Genomic DNA, 19,101 nt, shown 5'->3' with positions numbered 1-19,101 from the left:
CGGGGGACCCAGACTTGGAACTTTCTAGAGACTGAGCCCACAGTTCACAGTTTCGTGTGCTGGTGAAGAGATTGATGGTTTGTCTAAAACATACAACAGAATTATGTAATTTTTGAGTTATAAGATGTTATAGAGATCATCTAGAACAAATCCTTCATTTTATAGGTGAGGCGACAAAGCCCAGAGATATTAGATTATCTGCTCAATTTTGTCACATGTTTAGTGTGTGGCTCAGGACCTGAACTCCGACATCCTGTCTCCAAGCCTGGTACCCTTCGCACTGCATTCTAGATTCCCAACAATGGGTATGAAGTAAAGGCAGTCCTTCCATAGTTCAAGGTCATGGCAGGACTATTTAGAGTCGCCTTCACAAAGCAGGCTGGCCAATTCCCCCTCAGCCCAGCCATAGGACAAACTTTCCAAGAGAGGCAGGAAACTGGGCTTTCTGCCACTCAACATCCCATATTTCTCTCTGAAGTACAGAGAACGACTGGTTCCCTTTCTGAAGGGCATTTGACTACACGTTTCAAAAGCCTGGTGAATATTCATGACTTTTAACTCAATCATCACAGTCCTAGAAATTAATCACAAAGAAAAAATCTGGATGAGGGCAAAGATTTAGCTACAAAGATGGCATGGCATTGTTTTGATAACAACATGATCTTGGACCCGGGAAACTGCTTAAATAAACGACACTATATTTATATATATCATTGTTTATTTTAGAACCATAAAAATGGAGTTTTAGGAAAAAAAAAACATCTGATAAACTTGGAGAACGTTCTTGATATATTGCTCAGGAAAAGTACCTTACAATACAGTGTATACAGAATGATTCTAATTTTGTAATAAAAATCTATATTTAGGGCTTCCCTGGTGGCGCAGTGGTTGAGAATCTGCCTGCTAATGCAGGGGACACGGGTTCGAGCCCTGGTCTGGGAAGATCCCACGTGCCGCGGAGCAGCTGGGCCCGTGAGCCACAACTACTGAGCCTGCGCGGCTGGAGCCTGTGCTCCGCGACAAGAGAGGCCGCGATAGTGAGAGGCCCGCGCACCGCGATGAAGAGTGGCCCCCGCTCGCCGCAACTAGAGGAAGACCTCGCACAGAAACGAAGACCCAACACAGCCATAAATAAAAACAAACAAACAAACAAAAAACTTCCTCCACTTAAAAAAAAAAATCTATATTTATACCTGTATTTGCTTAAAATAATGACTCCGATTAAATATTCCAGCGTATCAAGAATGGGTGGTAAAATGACTGGGCCATTAGTATTTTTCTCTTTGGTTTTTATTGTACTTTTGAAAAATTTGAACAGGGACGTATATTGTTTTTGTAATGAGACAAAAGTATTATTTAAAGTCTGATCTCTTTCTTCACTATGCTTCTGGAATAGTCCCCACAAGCTGAAGGTGCAGGGTAGCACTCTAGACCTTAAGAGGCGGTGCAATGGTGAGAACACGGAGCACCGTACTCTGAAGATTTGTTACATGTGGATTTCCAGTGCTTTGGGTCTACTGTAAACTTCATCAAGCACGAGAATTTTTTTAAATGTTTTCTTCTAGACTACCTGAAGGTAATGCCTCAAACATTCTTACGATCAAAGCCCACCGGCTTCTTAGGAAAATGTATCATATAACCGAGGCATCTAGATACGATACTAGTTATAGCAAGGGAGGAAACCAGAAAGGAGCTTTTTGCATAATTGGTCCACTCATAAAAATAAATGTCAGAAAAAGAACAAAAAATACTTACATCTGAGAGATTATAGCTATTGCATTGGCCGACCTTTCTTTTAACAAGTTATAACGTATTTTAAATTATCTTTTGAGCTATCTTCACAAATATCTGTTTTCAACTCCTTTTACATTAAAAATTTGGATTAAAAAAAAAAAAGATCAAAGCCCAATTAGGCAGGGAAAATCTCCATGACCTACCCTCTCTACTTTCCATTGGTCATATAAATTTGGAGAGAAACAAAACAAAACACGTTCCAGTAAAATTGTTGCTGGCAATATGTAAGAAGTACTTACTCGATGTGAAAATCAGTGAGCTTATATACATGATTAAAAGTTGTAAAGCATGTCACGTAAACCTACACTAACCCAGTAGTGTTATTACTTTTATCTTGCCAGTAAGTGGCAAATGACTTAAATAGAACAAATGCATAGATGGCACGTATTACCATTCAAGTAGATCTTGGGGCTTACATCTGCTCTAGCACAAGGTTGTGGGTAAGTCATATTTGAACCAGAGCACACACCAGAACACACATGTATCTTAGTTTAGTAATTAGGAAATTAGAGGCCAAAAATAAACTTTATGTAAAAGTGCATCACTACACATTACAGGGTTAATCAAATAAATTACATCAAAGTAGATGGGTAATAATAAAGCTGGACCAAGCGTCATTTATCACTGAAGAGCAAGGTTGACAGCCATTAAAAACTCCAACCAACCAAGCAAAACAAAAATGACGAGGCACTGTTGTGAAAGTCACCTTCTCAAAAATTATGGAATTCCAAATATCAGCAGTATGCCTGTGCCATGAGGTCTGGGCAGTGCTGCTATGAAGCTCCAGTTTTCTGTAGAATGTGAGATTAGAATCTTCAGTAAAATCCCATAATAGGCTATTCTGGGTTTATGATTGTGAAGTTTGTGTAACTTGTAATCATTTACTTAGCAGATTGGCTCCATGTAAAATGGAAATCTATGGCCTTGTACGGCCGCCTGCCTGTCGCCTGCCTGCAAGAATTTAGGAAAGGACTCATTTAGAATCAGCACTCTGTCTGAGGGCCACCCCATGTCCCAGGTTAACCCTTTCAATCACTGTGAGTTTAGGGGATTCTTAACCAATGAAAATGAGGAAAGGAGTAAGAATCTGGTTCATTGGTTCACCCAGGGCCTCTGCAGGGGCCAGAGGGCAGACTATGAGGCTTCTTCTGGAATATCCAACAACCTAGAAAGCTTTTCTTCTTTTTTTTTTTTTTCCTTTTCTCTTTTTCTCTTTCCCCCTTTTCTATCGCCCTCTTCCTGCTCAAGGAAGAATAGTGACCAATATAGAAGGTTGGTTGTGGAGAACATCCCATACCATTTATTTATTTGTTTTCTTTCTGGTGATTTTTCATTTTCTTGATTCTTTAACAGCCATCTCTCATCTCTGAGAAATAAATTTCCTTTTCAATCGCTGTGCATCTGCACTCCAAAGAAACGAAGGGGGAGCTTTAGCATTTAAAAAACAAAGAGAAGATGCTGGAATCTCTCTAATAGCCTTCATCACAGGGAATTAGTGATTATGAGAAAATTCCTAACTAGACCCAAGAAGAAAAGCTTAGGAATCCTAACCACTAGACAGGCACAGTGATGCCTGGGCCTTCAGAGTGTTTAGGAATTAGTTGTGATTCATGTTAATGGGGTGGAGGATATTAATTCCAACATCTGAAAGGGCTTTGCATGACCCCCTCCCTTTAAAAATGTTTTGGCTTGTCAGATATCATCTGGTCCTGACAATTCACACGTCTCCCTCCAGGGACAGAGGATAATGGAACGACAGCAGTGGTCTGGCGGCCTCATGATCATGGGCACCAAGACTGCAATAGGCCGAGGTTTGGGCTGTGTGTTGCTGGGCCAGGCTCTGAGGCTCATTAGCGCTCCCAGACTTGAGGGCGCCCCTGGTCACTCCTGCCTCTGCAGGGGCCCTGCAACTTCTGAGGCTGTCTGGTCAGCATGAGTCAGGTCTTGGCACCCTTGGACATCACTGAGGTTTGTCTTCTGGCCCCTGCCCTCTTGCTGTCTTCTGTACTCCATAAGACCTTTTTGAGCTTCTATTTATTATTTTTTTACATTTTATTTATCTTTGGCTGCATCGGGTATTCGTTGCTGTGCACGGGCTTTCTCTAGTTGCAGCAAGCAAGGGCTACTCTTTGTCGTGCTGTGCCGGCTTCTCATTGCGGTGGCTTCTCTTGTTGCGGAGCACAGGCCCTAGAGCGCGTGGGCTTCAGTAATTGTGGCAGGCGGGGTCAGTAGTTGTGGCGCACGGGCTTAGTTGCTCCGCGGCATGTGGGATCTTCCTGGACCAGGGCTTGAACCCGTGTCCCCTGCATTGGCAGGTGGGTTCTTAACCTCCGCGCCACCAGGGAAGTCCACTTTTTGAGCTTCTTAAGTCTTCTTATTTCTTTCTACCCAAACTCGCTTTAGAAAGTGTGCTGATCTTTGCCTGACATTTGAGTGTAGGCTGAGGTTGGCCACTACCTTTTTGAATGGAATTGTCACTCTCATGTTTTCCTCAAATGATGCAGAGAAGGTCATGTCCCCTGGCAGCAATGGAGCAATACTTTGGGAACTAGTGGGATTTTCCAGATTCTCTGAAATCACAGGGTTGCTCCTTCCTCAGATAAGGTCCACTGCAGGGGGAATGGTTGAAAAGTGTGAATTCAAGCTGGAAACCATCACTGGCTACTGCCAACGGTCTGTTGAAGAACTTCCAACAAAGAATCCTGATTTTTTTTTTCTCCAGGGAAGAAACTAGGCTGGTGCAGAAGTGCCTCTGTCATGTCTTTATTTATATTCTCCTAGCTATAGGGAAGTCCTTGGGCAAGTGGCCTAAGACAGCTGTGCCTCAGTTTTCCTCATCTATAAAATGGGTGTAATAAAAATGGTACCGTCATTCAGGAGAGTTCCAGGTAAGAGTGTGTGTACCAAGACGTTTGGAAGAGTGCTTGACACAAAGAAATCACTCTTGGGCCCCGTCATTGCTCCCCTCTGAGGCTTGAGGAGTAAAGGATTGGGGCCTAACTTTGGAATATTGCCCATAGGTGAGGCTTCTGTTTTTGTTTGTTTCTAAACTGAAAGAATAACAATGAAGTAGTAGGCATCTTTTCTCACTTTGGGCATTTGGGGACACGCAGGGCAGGGGCTTATTTCCAGGAACCCTCTTAGGCCTTAAGTGGTTGTCTTGATCCAGTAGAGCATGCACGCACCCAGTGCATTTCCTTCCCTTGGCTGCTCTTCTAACACAATTATTTAATTGTCTGGCTTGGTTCACCATGTACTTCTATTAATTTTGGTTTGTGTCCTTTGTCATCCAGTGCCCCCAAGCCAAGAACCAAATTCTCTCTTAGCACACAATACTTTAAAAAATGAAAAAAGGGGGCTTCCCTGGTGGCGCAATGGTTGAGAATCTGCCTGCCAACGCAGGGGACACGGGTTCAAGCCCTGGTCTGGGAGGATCCCACATGCCGCGGAGCAACTAGGCCCGTGAGCCACAACTACTGAGCCTGCGCGTCTGGAGCCTGTGCTCCGCAACAAGAGAGGCCGCGATAGTGAGAGCCCCGCGCACCGCGATGAAGAGTGGCCCCCACTTGCCGCAACTAGAGAAAGCCCTCGCACAGAAACGAAGACCCAACACAGCCATAAATAAATAAATAAATAAATAAATAAATAAATAAACAAACCCAAAGTTAAAAAAAAAAATTTATAAAAAAATAATGAAAAAAGGAAAGAAAAAGCTTGAAGACATAATCAATAAGCTATAAAGTTAATTCACAAAATCCTAAGAAGCCAGCGTATGTTTCAGTCACGGCTGCTTTGGCTGTAGGGTGTCCTAGTCCAGATCTCACGTTAATATTGCAACTACGTGTTTATGTGTCTGTCTGTCCTGCTAGATTCAGCTTCTGGTCATTTCTGGAGTCGTCCGTGTAGCCCCAAAGCCAACATGGGAGCTTCTAAGTATAACTCACCCTCTTAGCCAGTTACTTAACTTAACCTTTGGTTACTGAGACTAGTCAGGGGTGAGATGAGGGTTTTCTTCTACGGAAGTATACACTAATAGGAGAGGCAGGATAACATGGCATCCAAGAAAAGAGGCCATGTGCATGGGTGCCTTCTGGAGCTCAGCACGGCATGGACCTCAGTCTGTGTGCATCTCCACTCTGATGTCTGTCACCCATGCCGCCATTGCCCCGTCTGTCTCTGTCTTAGCTCAGGCTGCTATTACAAAATACCATAGACTGAGTGGCTTATAAACAACAGAATGTGTTTCTCATAGCCCTGGGAGGCTGGGAGGTCCAAGATCAAGGTGTTGCCAGATCCTGGTCTGGGGAGAGTCTGATTCCTGGTTGCAGAATGCCAACTTCCTGTTGCCTCTTCATATCGTGGAAAGAATGCTAGCTAGTTCTCTGGCCTCTTCTTATAAGGGCACTACTCCCATTCATGAGGGCTCCATCCTCATGATCTAATCACCTCCCAAAGGTCCTACCTCCAAATACCATCACGGTGGGTGTAGGCTTTCAACATATTGTTTTTGGGAGGATACAAACATTCGGTCTGTGGCAGTATCTCTTTGAGACGTCAACTTCCAATGCTAACAACACTTTTCTGTACCCCCTTCCTCCACTCCTACTAGCCAAGCAGGACACAGGATGGGCTGTGGGTGAGGAGGGCCTGACATGTGTGCTCCAGACGTCTCGCAGCACTCCCGAGCATGGCAGCATGCTGGCATCCTTTCAGTTGTTCACCTGCACCTCAAGAGAACGAGAACAAGTCAACAGCACCACTTACCACCAAGGTCCCAAAGGGACCTTTTCCCATGTGCTTGTTAAACAGCATTAGAAGCAGAATTTGGGACATGGTTGTTTTGATTATCGCCCTTGTGACAAACCATCAATAGATGTGACAATGCCTGGGACGTGGAAAGTCATGTTTCTAAGAGGAACCAGCCAAAATTCCAAATTCTGTGACTCTGTCCTACTCTAGCTGTGGCTACAGCCATCTCTCTTATCCCCAGTAAATCTCTAAGCCACTGCACACTATCACTGGTGAGAAAAGGACAGAAAGGTGCACCCCAAGATAAAGGAAATCTCCTAAGGCACAAATCCAAGCTGCCTGAAGTCACCTGGAACACTGTATTTTTGTTGTTTTATTTTATCTCAGCCTTTTTGATTCAGAGTCAAGATGAGGAGAGAAGAAAGCAATCCACAAGGAAAAAGACTCAAGAGGAAGGAGAGAAGTTATGAGAAGGATGGTGAGCCGCTGATCTCAAAGTGAGGTCCAAGAGTTGAAATACTCTTTTACTAAGTAAAAAATGTGCTATACCTCCTATTAGAATCTCCGTCCTTTCTGTCCTTAACACTGCCTCTTCGGGGATAGAGAAAGAGGGGCCATTAGCACAGAAAGTCATCCCTAAGTGCAGCTCAACCTGGCTACATACCCCTCTCTCCTTCAACTCCCAGTGAAAATCCATTATCTCAGCCCTTGCCCCGCATAGTGAAATTGGCTCTCTCTCATGGCACCACATTAGTCCGCTCAGGCATGGGACCAACTTATTAATCTTTTTACTTCAGGGCCCAGCCCTTGGTATGTTTAAGAAATATTGTTTGAAAAGAGCTGAACAATTTCCTCTGAAACAATGCAGTAAAACAAATAATTTTGCTATTTGCCCAGTTGATGAAAAATCCTTAAATTAGAAGCCAGGTGTGACTGACTTGCTTTCTATTCCTGTGACCATTGAGAGTAAGTGACAATTTTTAATATAGAGGGAGCAAGAAAGATTGAAGTTCATGTGGTGCCCATATTGCCAGTTTTGGCAACGAGGTACCAAACCAAAGTGCATTATCATTGTGACTGAGCGTGTCCTTCCCTCGCTAGGATGAGATTCGAAGCTGGTTGACCGGTCAGGATGACCTAGGACCCCCCAGGGAGCTGCACAAGAAGCACTGAGAATCTTTTTATAAATGAGCTGCGAGGGAATCCAGTCCTTGACAGCAACAGAACAGAATGGGAAGAGGGGCCTTGAAGCATTAGCACCACACAGGTATCAAAACCAAAACTCATCCTGGTTTGAGAGGCTTTCTTTTTTACCCTCACCAGGCTCCTTTTTTCCTCTTTCAGCTTTCCTGACAAGTTGTCATAAAAATAGTTATGGTTGGAACAAGATTCCTGTAAGCAAATTGTTAGCCAAAACAATAATACCAATTAAAAAAATCCTTTCGGGGTGAATCATTGCCCTTAATACAGCACATTTAAAATAGATCTTATTTCAAATGACTTAAGATGAATCAGGGAAGTAAGATGGGTGCAAACTAGATAACGTCTTCATCACCATTCCCTCCCACCCCTCCCAGTTTCATCCTGACCCTGATAACGCCACATCATCTTCCTGCTGGATACTCTCCCATGGTGCATTCCTGTATTCTTCTTCTTTTTTATTATTTGGCAACCTCTGTCCTGCTCCGAATGGCATGCAAAATGACTGCTTGTGGAACTGCTCTCCATTGTTATGGAGACAATAAAAGGATGTCTGATAAGCATCTTACAACAGATTTTTCTCCAGCTGAAGCATTATTGGCAGCACAATTTTCCAAATTTGCATTCTACCTGTGGCTCCACGGAGCTACCCGAGACTCCTTCCCAAGAGAGGACATTGTTCCTTCATTTCTGGAGTCAGCAATCACTTCATTGGTGGTTGTAAATATTGTCTTCGTGCTGGCTAATTCTCACACTATTAACTGGCAACTATAAATCTCTGGTTGTTCAAAAGGACTTTTGCACTATCTCAATATTTCAGGAAATTCTATTTGACTGAGAATCATGTAAGCAAGTACAATGTAGTCTGTGGTTCAAGAAGGGGTAGATTTAAATAAACATGTTAAAAATTCAAATTCTTTTCTAAAAGGTAGATTTAAAATGATGCTTTGCTTTATGGAATCTTCACAAAAGGAAGACAGGAATTTTGCAGACTCTGGTGTAATAGCTTTTTTTCTTTCACTGGAGGTTTTCAACAGAGGCTCAATGCCCATTTTAAAGAACATTTTTGAGGGGAATGTTTATGCGGGTTGGAAACTACATTATATGGCTTTTTTTTTTTCACATCTTTATTGGAGTTTAAATGCTTCACAGTGTTGTGTTAGCTTCTGATGTACAACAAAGTGAATCAGCTATGTGTATACATATATCCCCGTATCCCCTCCCTCTTGAGCTTCCCTCCTACCCTCCCTATCCCACCCCTCTAGGTCGTCACAAAGCACCGAGCTGATCTCCCTGTGCTATGCTGCTGCTTTCCACTAGCCATCCATTTTACATTTGGTAGTGTATATACGTCAGTGTTACTCTCTGACTTCATCCCAGCTTCCCCTTCCCCCACCCCGTGCCCTCAAGTCCGTTCTCTACGTCTGCATCTTTATTCCTGCCCTGCCACTAGGTTCATCACTTCCGCTTTTTAAAATTCCATTATATATGCGTTAGCATACGGTATTTGTTTTTCTCTTTCTGACTTACTTCACTCTGTATGACAGACTCTAGGTCCATCCACCTCACTATGAATAACTCAATTTCTTTCCTTTTTATGGCTGAGTAATATTCCACTGTATATATGTGCCACATCTTCTTTATCCAATCATCTGTTGATGGACATTTAGTTTGCTTCTATGTCCTGGCTATTGTAAATAGAGCTGCAGTGAACATTGTGGTACATGTTTCTTTTTGAATTATGGTTTTCTCAGGGTATATGCCCAATAGTGGGATTGCTGGGTCATATGGTAGTTCAGTTTTTAGTTTTTTAAGGAACCTCCATACTGTTCTCCATAGTGGCTGTATCAATTTACATTTCTAACAGTACAAGAGGGTTCCCTTTTCTCCACACCCTCTTCAGCATCTATTCTTTGTAGATTTTTTTGATGATGGCCATTCTGACCGGTGTGAGGTGATACCTCATTGTGGTTTTGATTTGCATTTCTCTAATGATTAGTGATGTTGAGCATCTTTGCACGCATTTGTTGGCCCTCTGTATGTCTTCTTTGGATAAATGTCTATTTAGGTCTTCTGCCCATTTTTGGATTCGGTTGTTTCTTTTTGTCATATTGAGCTGCATGAGCTGCTTGTATATTTTTGGAGATTAATCCTTTGTCAGTTGCTTCATTTGCAAATACTTTCTCCCATTCTGAGGCTGTCTTTTCATCTTGTTTATGGTTTCCTTTGCTGTGCAAAAGCTTTTAAAGTTCATTAGGTCCCATTTGTTTATTTTTGTTTTTATTTCCCTTACTCTAGGAGGTGGGTCAAAAAGGATCTTGCTGTGATTTATGTCATAGAGTGCTCTGCCTATGTTTTCCTCTAAGAGTTTATAGTGTCTGCCCTTACATTTAGATCTTTAATCCATTTTGAGTTTATTTTTGTGTATGGTGTTAGGGTGTGTTCTAATTCATTCTTTTACATGTAGCTGTCCATTTTTCCCAGCACCACTTATTGAAGAGGCTGTCTTTTCTCCATTGTATATTCTTGCCTCCTTTGTCAAAGATAAGGTGACCATATGTGTGTGGGTTTATCTCTGGGCTTTCTATCCTGTTCCATTGATCTATATTTCTGTTTTTGTGCCAGTACCATACTGTCTTGATTACTGTAGCTTTGTAATATAGTCTGAAGTCTGAAGGGAGCCTGATTCCTCCAGCTCTGTTTTTCTTTCTCAAGATTGCTTTGGCTATTCGGGGTCCTTTGTGTTTCCATGCAAATTGTAAAATTTCTTGTTCTAGTTCTGTGAAAAATGCCATTGGTAATTTGATAGTAATTGCACTGAACCTGTAGATTGCTTTGGGTAGTATATTCATTTTCACAATATCGATTCTTCCAATCCAGGAGCATGGTATATCTCTCCATCTGTTTATGTTATCTTTGATTTCTTTCATCAGTATTTTATAGTTTTCTGAGTACAGGTCTTTTGCCTCCTTAGGTAGGTTTATTCCTAGGTATTTTATTCTTTTTGTTGCGATGGTAAATGGGATTGTTTCCTTAATTTCTCTTTCTGATCTTTTGTTGTTAGTGTATAGGAATGCAGGAGATTTCTGTGCATTAATTTTGTATCCTGCAACCTTACCAAATTCATTGATTAGTTGTAGTAGTTTTCTGGTGGCATCTTTAGGATTTTCTACGTATAGTATCATGTCATCGGCAAACAGTGACAGTTTTACTTCTTCTTTTCCAATTTGGATTCTTTTTATATCTTTCTTTTCTCTGATTGCTGTGGCTAGGACTTCCAATACTATGTTGAATAATAGTGGCAAGAGTGGACATCCTTGCCTTGTTCCTGATCTTAGAGGAAATGCTTTCAGTTTTGCACCATTGAGAATGATGTTTGCTGTGGGTTTGTCATATATGGCCTTTATTATGTTGAGGTAGATTCCCTCTATACCCACTGTCTGGAGAGTTTTTATCATAAAGGGGTGTTGAATTTTGTCAAAAGCTTTTTCTGCATCTATTGAGATGATCATATGGTTTTCATTCTTTAATTTGTTAATATGGGGTATCACATTGATTGTTTTGAGTATGTTGAAGAATCCTTGCATCCCTGGGAGAAACCCCACTTGATCATGGTGTATGATCCTTTTAATGTGTTGTTGGATTCTGTTTGCTACTATTTTGTTGAGGATTTTTGCGTCTATGTTCATCAATGATATTGGTATATAATTTTCTTTTTTTGTGATATTTTTGGTTTTGATATCAGGGTGATGGTGGCCTCGTAGAACAAGTTTGGGAGTGTTCCTCCTTCTGCAATTTTTTGGAAGAGTTTGAGAAGGATAGGTGTTAACTCTTCTCTAAATATTTGATAGAATTCACCTGTGAAACCATCTGGTCCTGGACTTTTGTTTGTTGGAAGATTTTTTATTACAGTTTCAATTTCATTACCTGTGGTTGGTCTATTTATATTTTCTAATTCTTCCTGGTTCAATCTTGGAAGGTTGTACTTTTCCAAGAATTTGTCCATTTCTTCCAGGTTGTCCATTTTTTTGGCATAGAGTTGCTTATAGTAGTCTCATATGATCTTTTGTATTTCTATGGTGTCATTTGTAGTCTCTCCTTTTTCATTTCTAATTTTATTGATTTGAGTCCTCTCCCTTTTTTTCTTGATAAGTCTGGCTAAAGGTTTATCAATTTTGTTTATCTTCTCAAAGAACCAGCTTTTAGTTTTATTGATCTTTGCTATTGTTTTCTTTGTTTCTATTTCATTTATTTCTGCTCTGATCTTTATGATTTCTTTCCTTCTACAAATTTTGGGTTTTCTTTGTTCTTCTTCTTCTAGTTGCTTTAGGTGTAAGGTTAGATTGTTTATTTGAGATTTTTCTTGTTTCTTGAGGTGGGCTTGAATTGCTATGAAGTTCCCTCTTAGAACTGCTTTTGCTGCATCCCATAGCTTTTGGATCGTCATGGTTTCATGGTCATTTGTTTCTAGGTATTTTTTTATTTCCTCTTTGATTTCTTCACGGATCTCTTGGTTATTTAACAGTGCACTGTTTAGCCTCTATGTATTTGTTTGTTGTACTGTTTTTTTCCTGTAATTGATTTCTAATCTCATAGTGTTGTGGTCAGAAAAGATGCTTGATACGATTTCAATTTTCTTAAATTTTCCAAGGTTTGATTTGTGACCCAAAATGTAATCTATTCTGGAAAACATTCCGTGTGCACTTGAGAAGAAAGTGTATTCTTCTGCTTTTGGGTGGAATGTCCTCAAAATACCAATTAAGTCTATCTAGTCTATTGTGTCATTTAAAGCTTGTGTTTCCTTATTTATTTTCTGTCTGGATGTTCTGTCTATTGGTGTAACTGGGGTGTTAAAGTCCCCCACTATTATTGTGTTACTGTCAATTTCTCCTTTTATGGCTGTTAGCATTTGCCTTATGTATTGAGGTACTCCTACATTGGGTGCATAAATACTTATGATTGTTATATTTTCTTCTTGGATTGATCTCTTGATCATTATGTAGTGTCCTTCCTTATCTCTTGTAAGAGTCTTTATTTTAAAGTCTATTTTATCTGATATGAGTATTGCTACTCCAGCTTTCTTGTGATTTCCATTTGCATGGAATATCTTTTTCCATTCCCTCACTTTCAGTCTGTATGTGTCCCTAGGTCTGAAGTGGGTTTCTTGTAGACAGCATATATAAGGGTCTTTTTTTTTTGTATCCATTCAGCCAGTCTGTGTCTTTTGGTTGGAGCATTTAATCCATTTACATTCAAGGTGATTTTCAATATGTATGTTCCTATTACCATTTTTAAAATTGTTTTGGGTTTCGTTTTGTGGGTCTTTTTCTTCTCTTGTGTTTCCTGCTTACAGAAGTTCCTTTAGCATTTGTTGTAAAGTTGGTTTGGTGGTGCTGAATTCTCATAGCTTTTGCTTGTCTGTAAAGGTTTTAATATCTCCGTCGAATCTGAATGAGATCCTTGCTGGGTAGAGTAATCTTTGTTGTAGGGTTTTCCCTTTCATCATTTTAAATATATCCTGCCACTCCCTTCTCGCTTGCAGAGTTTCTGCTGAAAGATCAGCTGTTAACTTTATGGGGATTCCCTTGTATGTTATTTGTTACTTTTCCCTTGCTGCTTTTAATATTTTTTCTTTGTATTTAATTTTTGATAGCTTGATTAATATGTGTCTCGGTGTGTTTCTCTTTGGGTTCATCCTGTATGGGACTCTGTGCGCTTTCTGGACTTGACTATTTCCTTTCCCATGTTAGGGAAGTTTTCAACTATAATCTCTTCAAATATTTTCTCCGACCCTTTCTTTTTCTTTTTTTCTTCTGGGACCCCTATAATTCACATGTTGGTGCATTTCATGAAGTCTCTGAGACTGTCCTCAATTCTTTTCATTCTTTTTTCTTTATTCTGCTCCCTGGCAGTTATTTCCACCCCTTTATCTTCCAGCTCACTTATCTGTTCTTCTGCCTCAGTTACTCTGCTTGATTCCTTCTAGAGTATTTTTAATTTCAGTTACTATGTTGTTCATCACTGTTTGTTTGCTCTTTAGTTCTTTTAGATCCTTGTTAAATGTTTCTTGTATTTTCTCCATTCTGTTTCTGAGATTTTGGATCATCTTACTATCATTACTCTGAATTTTTTTCAGGTCGGTCTCCTATTTTGTCTTCATTTATTTGGTCTTGTAGATTTTTACCTTGCTCCATCGTCTGTAATATATTTTTTTGTCGTTTCTTTTTTTTTTTTTTTGATGGGTGCGTCTGTATTCCTATCTTACCGGTTGTTTGGCCTGAGGTGTCCAGCACTGGAGTTTGCAGGCAGTTGGATAGAGCCGGGTCTTGGTGCTGAGATGAGGACCTCTGGGGGGCCTCACTCCAATTAATATTCCCTGGGGTCTGAGGTTCTCTGTTAGTCCAGCAGTTTGGACTTGGAGCTCCCACTGCAGGAGCTCGGGCCTGACCTCCAGCCTGGGAACCAAGATACTGCAAGCCATGTAGCATGGCAAAAAAAAAAAAAAAAAGAAAGAAAGAAAAAGAAAGGAACAGTACAATAACAAAGAAAGAAAACAAAATAAAATTAGAAAGATAAAAAATATATTAGGAAAAGTAAAAACACAATTGAAACAACTGCAACAAGGTAAAATAAAACCACAACAGCCAAAGAGAAAGAAAAAGGCGGGGGGAACAAGCCAAAAGGAGAGAACAATAACAAAGTAAAAAGAATAAAATTAAATTAGAAAAATAAAAGATTAGGAAAAATAAAAATATAAATGAATCAACAACAATGAATCAACAAGGTAAAACAGAACCCCAATCTAAAAGAGGAAAAAAGAAAAAAAAAAAAGCTTTGGCTATGGGGGCGGAGTTTAGGTGGGGGTGGAACTTAGGCAGGGGCGGGGTTTAGGGTGGGGTGGGACCTAGGCGGGTGGGGGGGTGACATTTGAGCATGGGGCAGGGTCTAGGCTCAGGACCCAGGCAGCTGGAAAAGGCCTTGGGGGCGGGGCCTAGGTGGGGCGATGTTCAAGCGTGGGGCAGGGCCTCTGCTTAGGACCTTTGTGGAAGGGGAGAGGCAGCAGGTGGAAAGGAGGGCCTGGAGAGTGGAGTTCCAGACTTTGGAGGTAAGGCCCGCCATGAGGGTGTGTGGGAGGGGTTTAGGCCCAGTTGGAGGGGATCTCAGAAGGGGTCTCCCAGTGTACAGGTGGGGCCCTGGGTGGGGGGGTGTCAGGGTGGGGCTTGGGCTCTGCGCGGCAGGAGGGAGGCTCCGAGGGCAGGGGATTAGGCCCGGAGCCCAACAGGCTCCCCAGTGCCCAAGTGGCCAGGGAGAGCACTGGCCCACGTTCCGTTCCATTGCTCTGCGCCCCTCCCCCACTGTCTCCCCCATCCCTGCTGGACCCCTAACCATGGGTGGGTCCTGCTGGGTGTAGGGATGCCTCCCCTCCCCCAGCCACCTCTCAGGGGTGCTGGTCCCAGAGGTCTGGCCTTTACTTTTGCTCCCCCTTCCCTCCCTCCCACTCCCTCAGGACCCCTGCCCGGCCGGAGGGGGCCTCGGTGGGCAGAGGATCAGGCCCGGGATCTCAGCAGGCTCCTGGGGGCCCAAGTGGGCAGGGGAAACCCCTTAGGTGTCCATGGTCCCCCACCAGTGCCTCGTAGGTGCCCTAGTTGTGTGGAGATGGGAATTCTGCATTCTCCTAGTCCGCCATCTTGACTCCACCCCATATGGCTTTTTAATGCCAACTCTAAGATCCAATTTTTCTATGACTCCTTTAAATAAGAGCACCCCTATATATTTAACATATAATTCAATTAAGGACATTTCAAGTTTACCTGCCAATCTGTAGAAATGTCTGTTGGCTGAAACAAAACTGTTGTTTATGACCCTCTACTCAACCCTATTTATTATGTGTGTACAATGTATCAGGTACTATACTAAGCATTTTATTGTAACAGGAAACTAAAGACATTTCCCACACCTTCAATGAACTGAAATATTTATTGAAGAAACAAGTCACAGATAGATAGAAAATGAATTTTTAAATACTAAATTGTTGCCCAAAACTCTGCCAGAAATTTGGGGATTCAGATCTAGGAGAGAACATCCCAGGCTGTGATGCTGAGGAAAACTTTCATTAAAGAAGTGGGGTTTGAACTGTCCTCTTTGAAGAAATTATTGACCTATGTGCTCTCACTGCTTCCATTTAATTATATATTTGTGGTTAATCAGAAATCAGCCCAGAATAGTAAGTCCTTTTGTTGCTTCCTATGTCTCTCAGATCACAAAAGTAAGCAGAAACATAGAAGATAACCCAGAAGTAGATTTACGGGACAGCTAGAGTTCAGAAAGATACCTTAACGGGGGAATTGTTTATTGACAACCCATATCTTCAAGAATCTTGGTAATGTTTCAGCATCCTTGTATCATTCATTCAGTTTACGCTTAAGTATTTTCAACCTAACAGTCACCAAAATAAGAAGAAACAGCTGGAGGCAAATTAATACCTCAGAAACTCTAGGTCAGTATCATCAAAGGGATGATGATTGCAACATTTTGAAATTGTTGAAAATAGCTAGTGTGATTCCTTCTAATACAATGTGAATAATAAGGGAGAATTTAAGGGATAGTACTGCATTTCTGCATTTTGTAACATTTGGTAAACATAAAGTTCCTCCATTTTCTGTTCACCATATGTGCCATATTTTCTATTAGCATAAAATTCCAGTGACTCTTAAATAATGCAGATTCAGTGACAGAACATGACTAAGATTCTGTTAAAATTAAATAGATGAGCAAAATTATATTTAGTCTCTTATTTTGAAAGTAAAATAGCTTCTCTATGCTACCCATATACATTTCTGGTAGAAGACTTCTCTTTCTTGCAAACATTTTTAATAATACAAAGTATTGTTTAGAACCCAAATATTATAAACTAGTTTCATGATAGAATAATAGTTTTTGCTTGGCCTATTAATTATTTTAAACATTTTATTAGAATTGATAAGATAAGGTTCCCACTTAATTTGTTCTCTAACTAGTTGAGTTTCAACAGCTTTTTTTGTCTTTACATTTTGGAGGAGGCAGAAGGAAGCAAAATTGATGTACAATAAGCACCCAGCTTCATCCACTTGGGGAAAATTTAAAAGTTTACAATTATTTGTAGAGCGTGTACGCAGCCTGGTGCTAATTACCGTTTCATATATTAGGAAGTGAGCCTTGTTCCAGACCCTCAAAGAGTTTTCCATCTTGCTAAAGAAAGAAGACTCCTACACATGACTTAATAAAGCAACAAGATCAAACTTGAGTGATTCAGAGTCGTAAAGCAACAAGATCAAACTTGAGTGATTCAGAGTCACAACACTTAGGGTAAGAGATACATAAATGGCAATCAGAGCCATGAGGGAATGTTCAGAAGAAAGTATGACCTGATCTGATCTTTGAGACGGGCTTGAGGGCAACAAACATCGAAAAGGGGCCTTTCTGTTCATGGTCAGTGAGAAACAATCACTTAATCAAACAGAGAAACAGAAAGAAATGTTCAAAACAAGCAAGCAAACAAAAAACCCTTCCTAACTGGAGTAGAGATATCCTTGGAGAATAGTGGACACAAGCGAATCAGTAGCTATGGTGTGACCAGGTGATGGTGGGCTTTGCCTTCTAGGCAGATGAATCCATAGTGATAAGACGGATGACTGACTCCCATACAATCCTGAAGAAAGCTGGAGAACCCCCAGCTAGATAAGGCATTTCGCTACTAGTATAAAAGTATGTGTTTTCTTTCAATTCCATTACAGAAGTAAGTAGGGAGATAAAATTATCTCATTCTCAGTGATGGTGCTTTATTTTTAACCCATAACTTTTCTTAAACTTTTGGTGACTGCTGATGACTGTTTTCTAGCTTAATTCTAAAAGATGTTAGGAGTGAAAGAACCATTCAATCACTCGGAATGTGACAGCTTGCATTTTGCTTTGTTTTTAAAAAAGGCTTGTGCTTGGGGCTCTAATATTTTGGTCACATATATTTATCACAGTCAGATATGGCAGCTGTTCAGTGTAATAACTAAGAAAACAAACCTTAGAGTCAGAGTAAGTTTCGATTGAATCCCAGCCCCACCTCTTACCAGTATAGACCTTCAAGAAGTTATTTTATTTACCTGTGCTTCAGTCTCCTCATATACAAAATGAGGAAGAGGATGAGGATGAGGATGAAGGTGGAAATAATAATACCTATCTCATAGAATTAAATGTACATCGATAGTATAATATACATAATGTGTGTATATACATGTGTAGTTTTTAGAAGAGTCCTTGGCACAGAAGAAGCCATCAATAGGTACTAGCTATGATTATTTTATTGTAGCAAAAGGGTCCCTCATATTATACCATAATTAATTGTACTAACATTTTATTGTGTCTACAAAGAATACTGTAAGATATTGGATTAAAAGTTTTGAGAACCACGTAGTCAAAAATGGGAAGCAATTATAGTTTTTCAAAAAGTGACATGATGAAAACAAATTTCAGGAAGATTAGTTAGCTTTCTTCTCTTTTTAATTTATTCTCACTGTATACATTTTACCTGTACAAGTTTACCCATCTCCATGGCTTAGTTTATAGCATTTCTTATGTGCTGGCATCGAAGTTTTTATCTCCAAAACTGACCTATTCCTCTAGCTCCTAACCTGTCTATCCAGTGGCCTACTAGGATTTTTTACTCCTTCAGGGAACTCAGGGGCAATGTTTCAAACTCAGCTATTCTGCAAATCTGTCACATTGGTAGAACTCTAATGCACTTTTTCTTAGAATGCTATCAGCAACATCAGCATCACCTGAGAACATGTTAGAAATACAAATTCTTGGATGCTATCCCAGACCTATGAATCAGAGATTTGGGGTGGGGGGAGAGAAGGCTAACTATCTGTGTTTTTAGAAGTCCTGCAGGTGAACCTGATGCATGCTAGAGTTTGAGAACTACTGGTCTAATACTAAGGTTTATACTTTGTTCGGTATCTGGTTTGCGACTCTCTCCCTCTTCACAGGAAGGGTTCAGATTTTCAAGTAGAAAGGATTACTCTGGTGAGCTAAGAAGAGCATAGGTGGGAAGGGACAAGACTAGCACTAGAGACACCTACTTGGCAACTAATGAAATAATACCTGGGGCAGGACAGTGGGATGTTTTATAGCTAAAGCAAGAGTGTACCAGGTTCTGTTCTTTGAAATCCACTGCTATTAGCTCCTTCCTTTAACTAAGTGCTCTTAATAAGCTTCAATATTTTTGTGGAATTTTTGAAAATTATAATTAAACAGTTGGGCCCATAAGCCCTTTTAAAATGTTGAGAAAGGGGTCTTACTGGTCAAAGTTAAAATATTTACCTAGAT

The sequence above is a fragment of the Eschrichtius robustus genome, chromosome 12 (genome assembly GCF_028021215.1).
Source record: "Eschrichtius robustus isolate mEscRob2 chromosome 12, mEscRob2.pri, whole genome shotgun sequence".
Lineage (NCBI taxonomy): Eukaryota > Metazoa > Chordata > Mammalia > Artiodactyla > Eschrichtiidae > Eschrichtius > Eschrichtius robustus.
Note: the sequence above shows the minus strand (reverse complement) of the source record.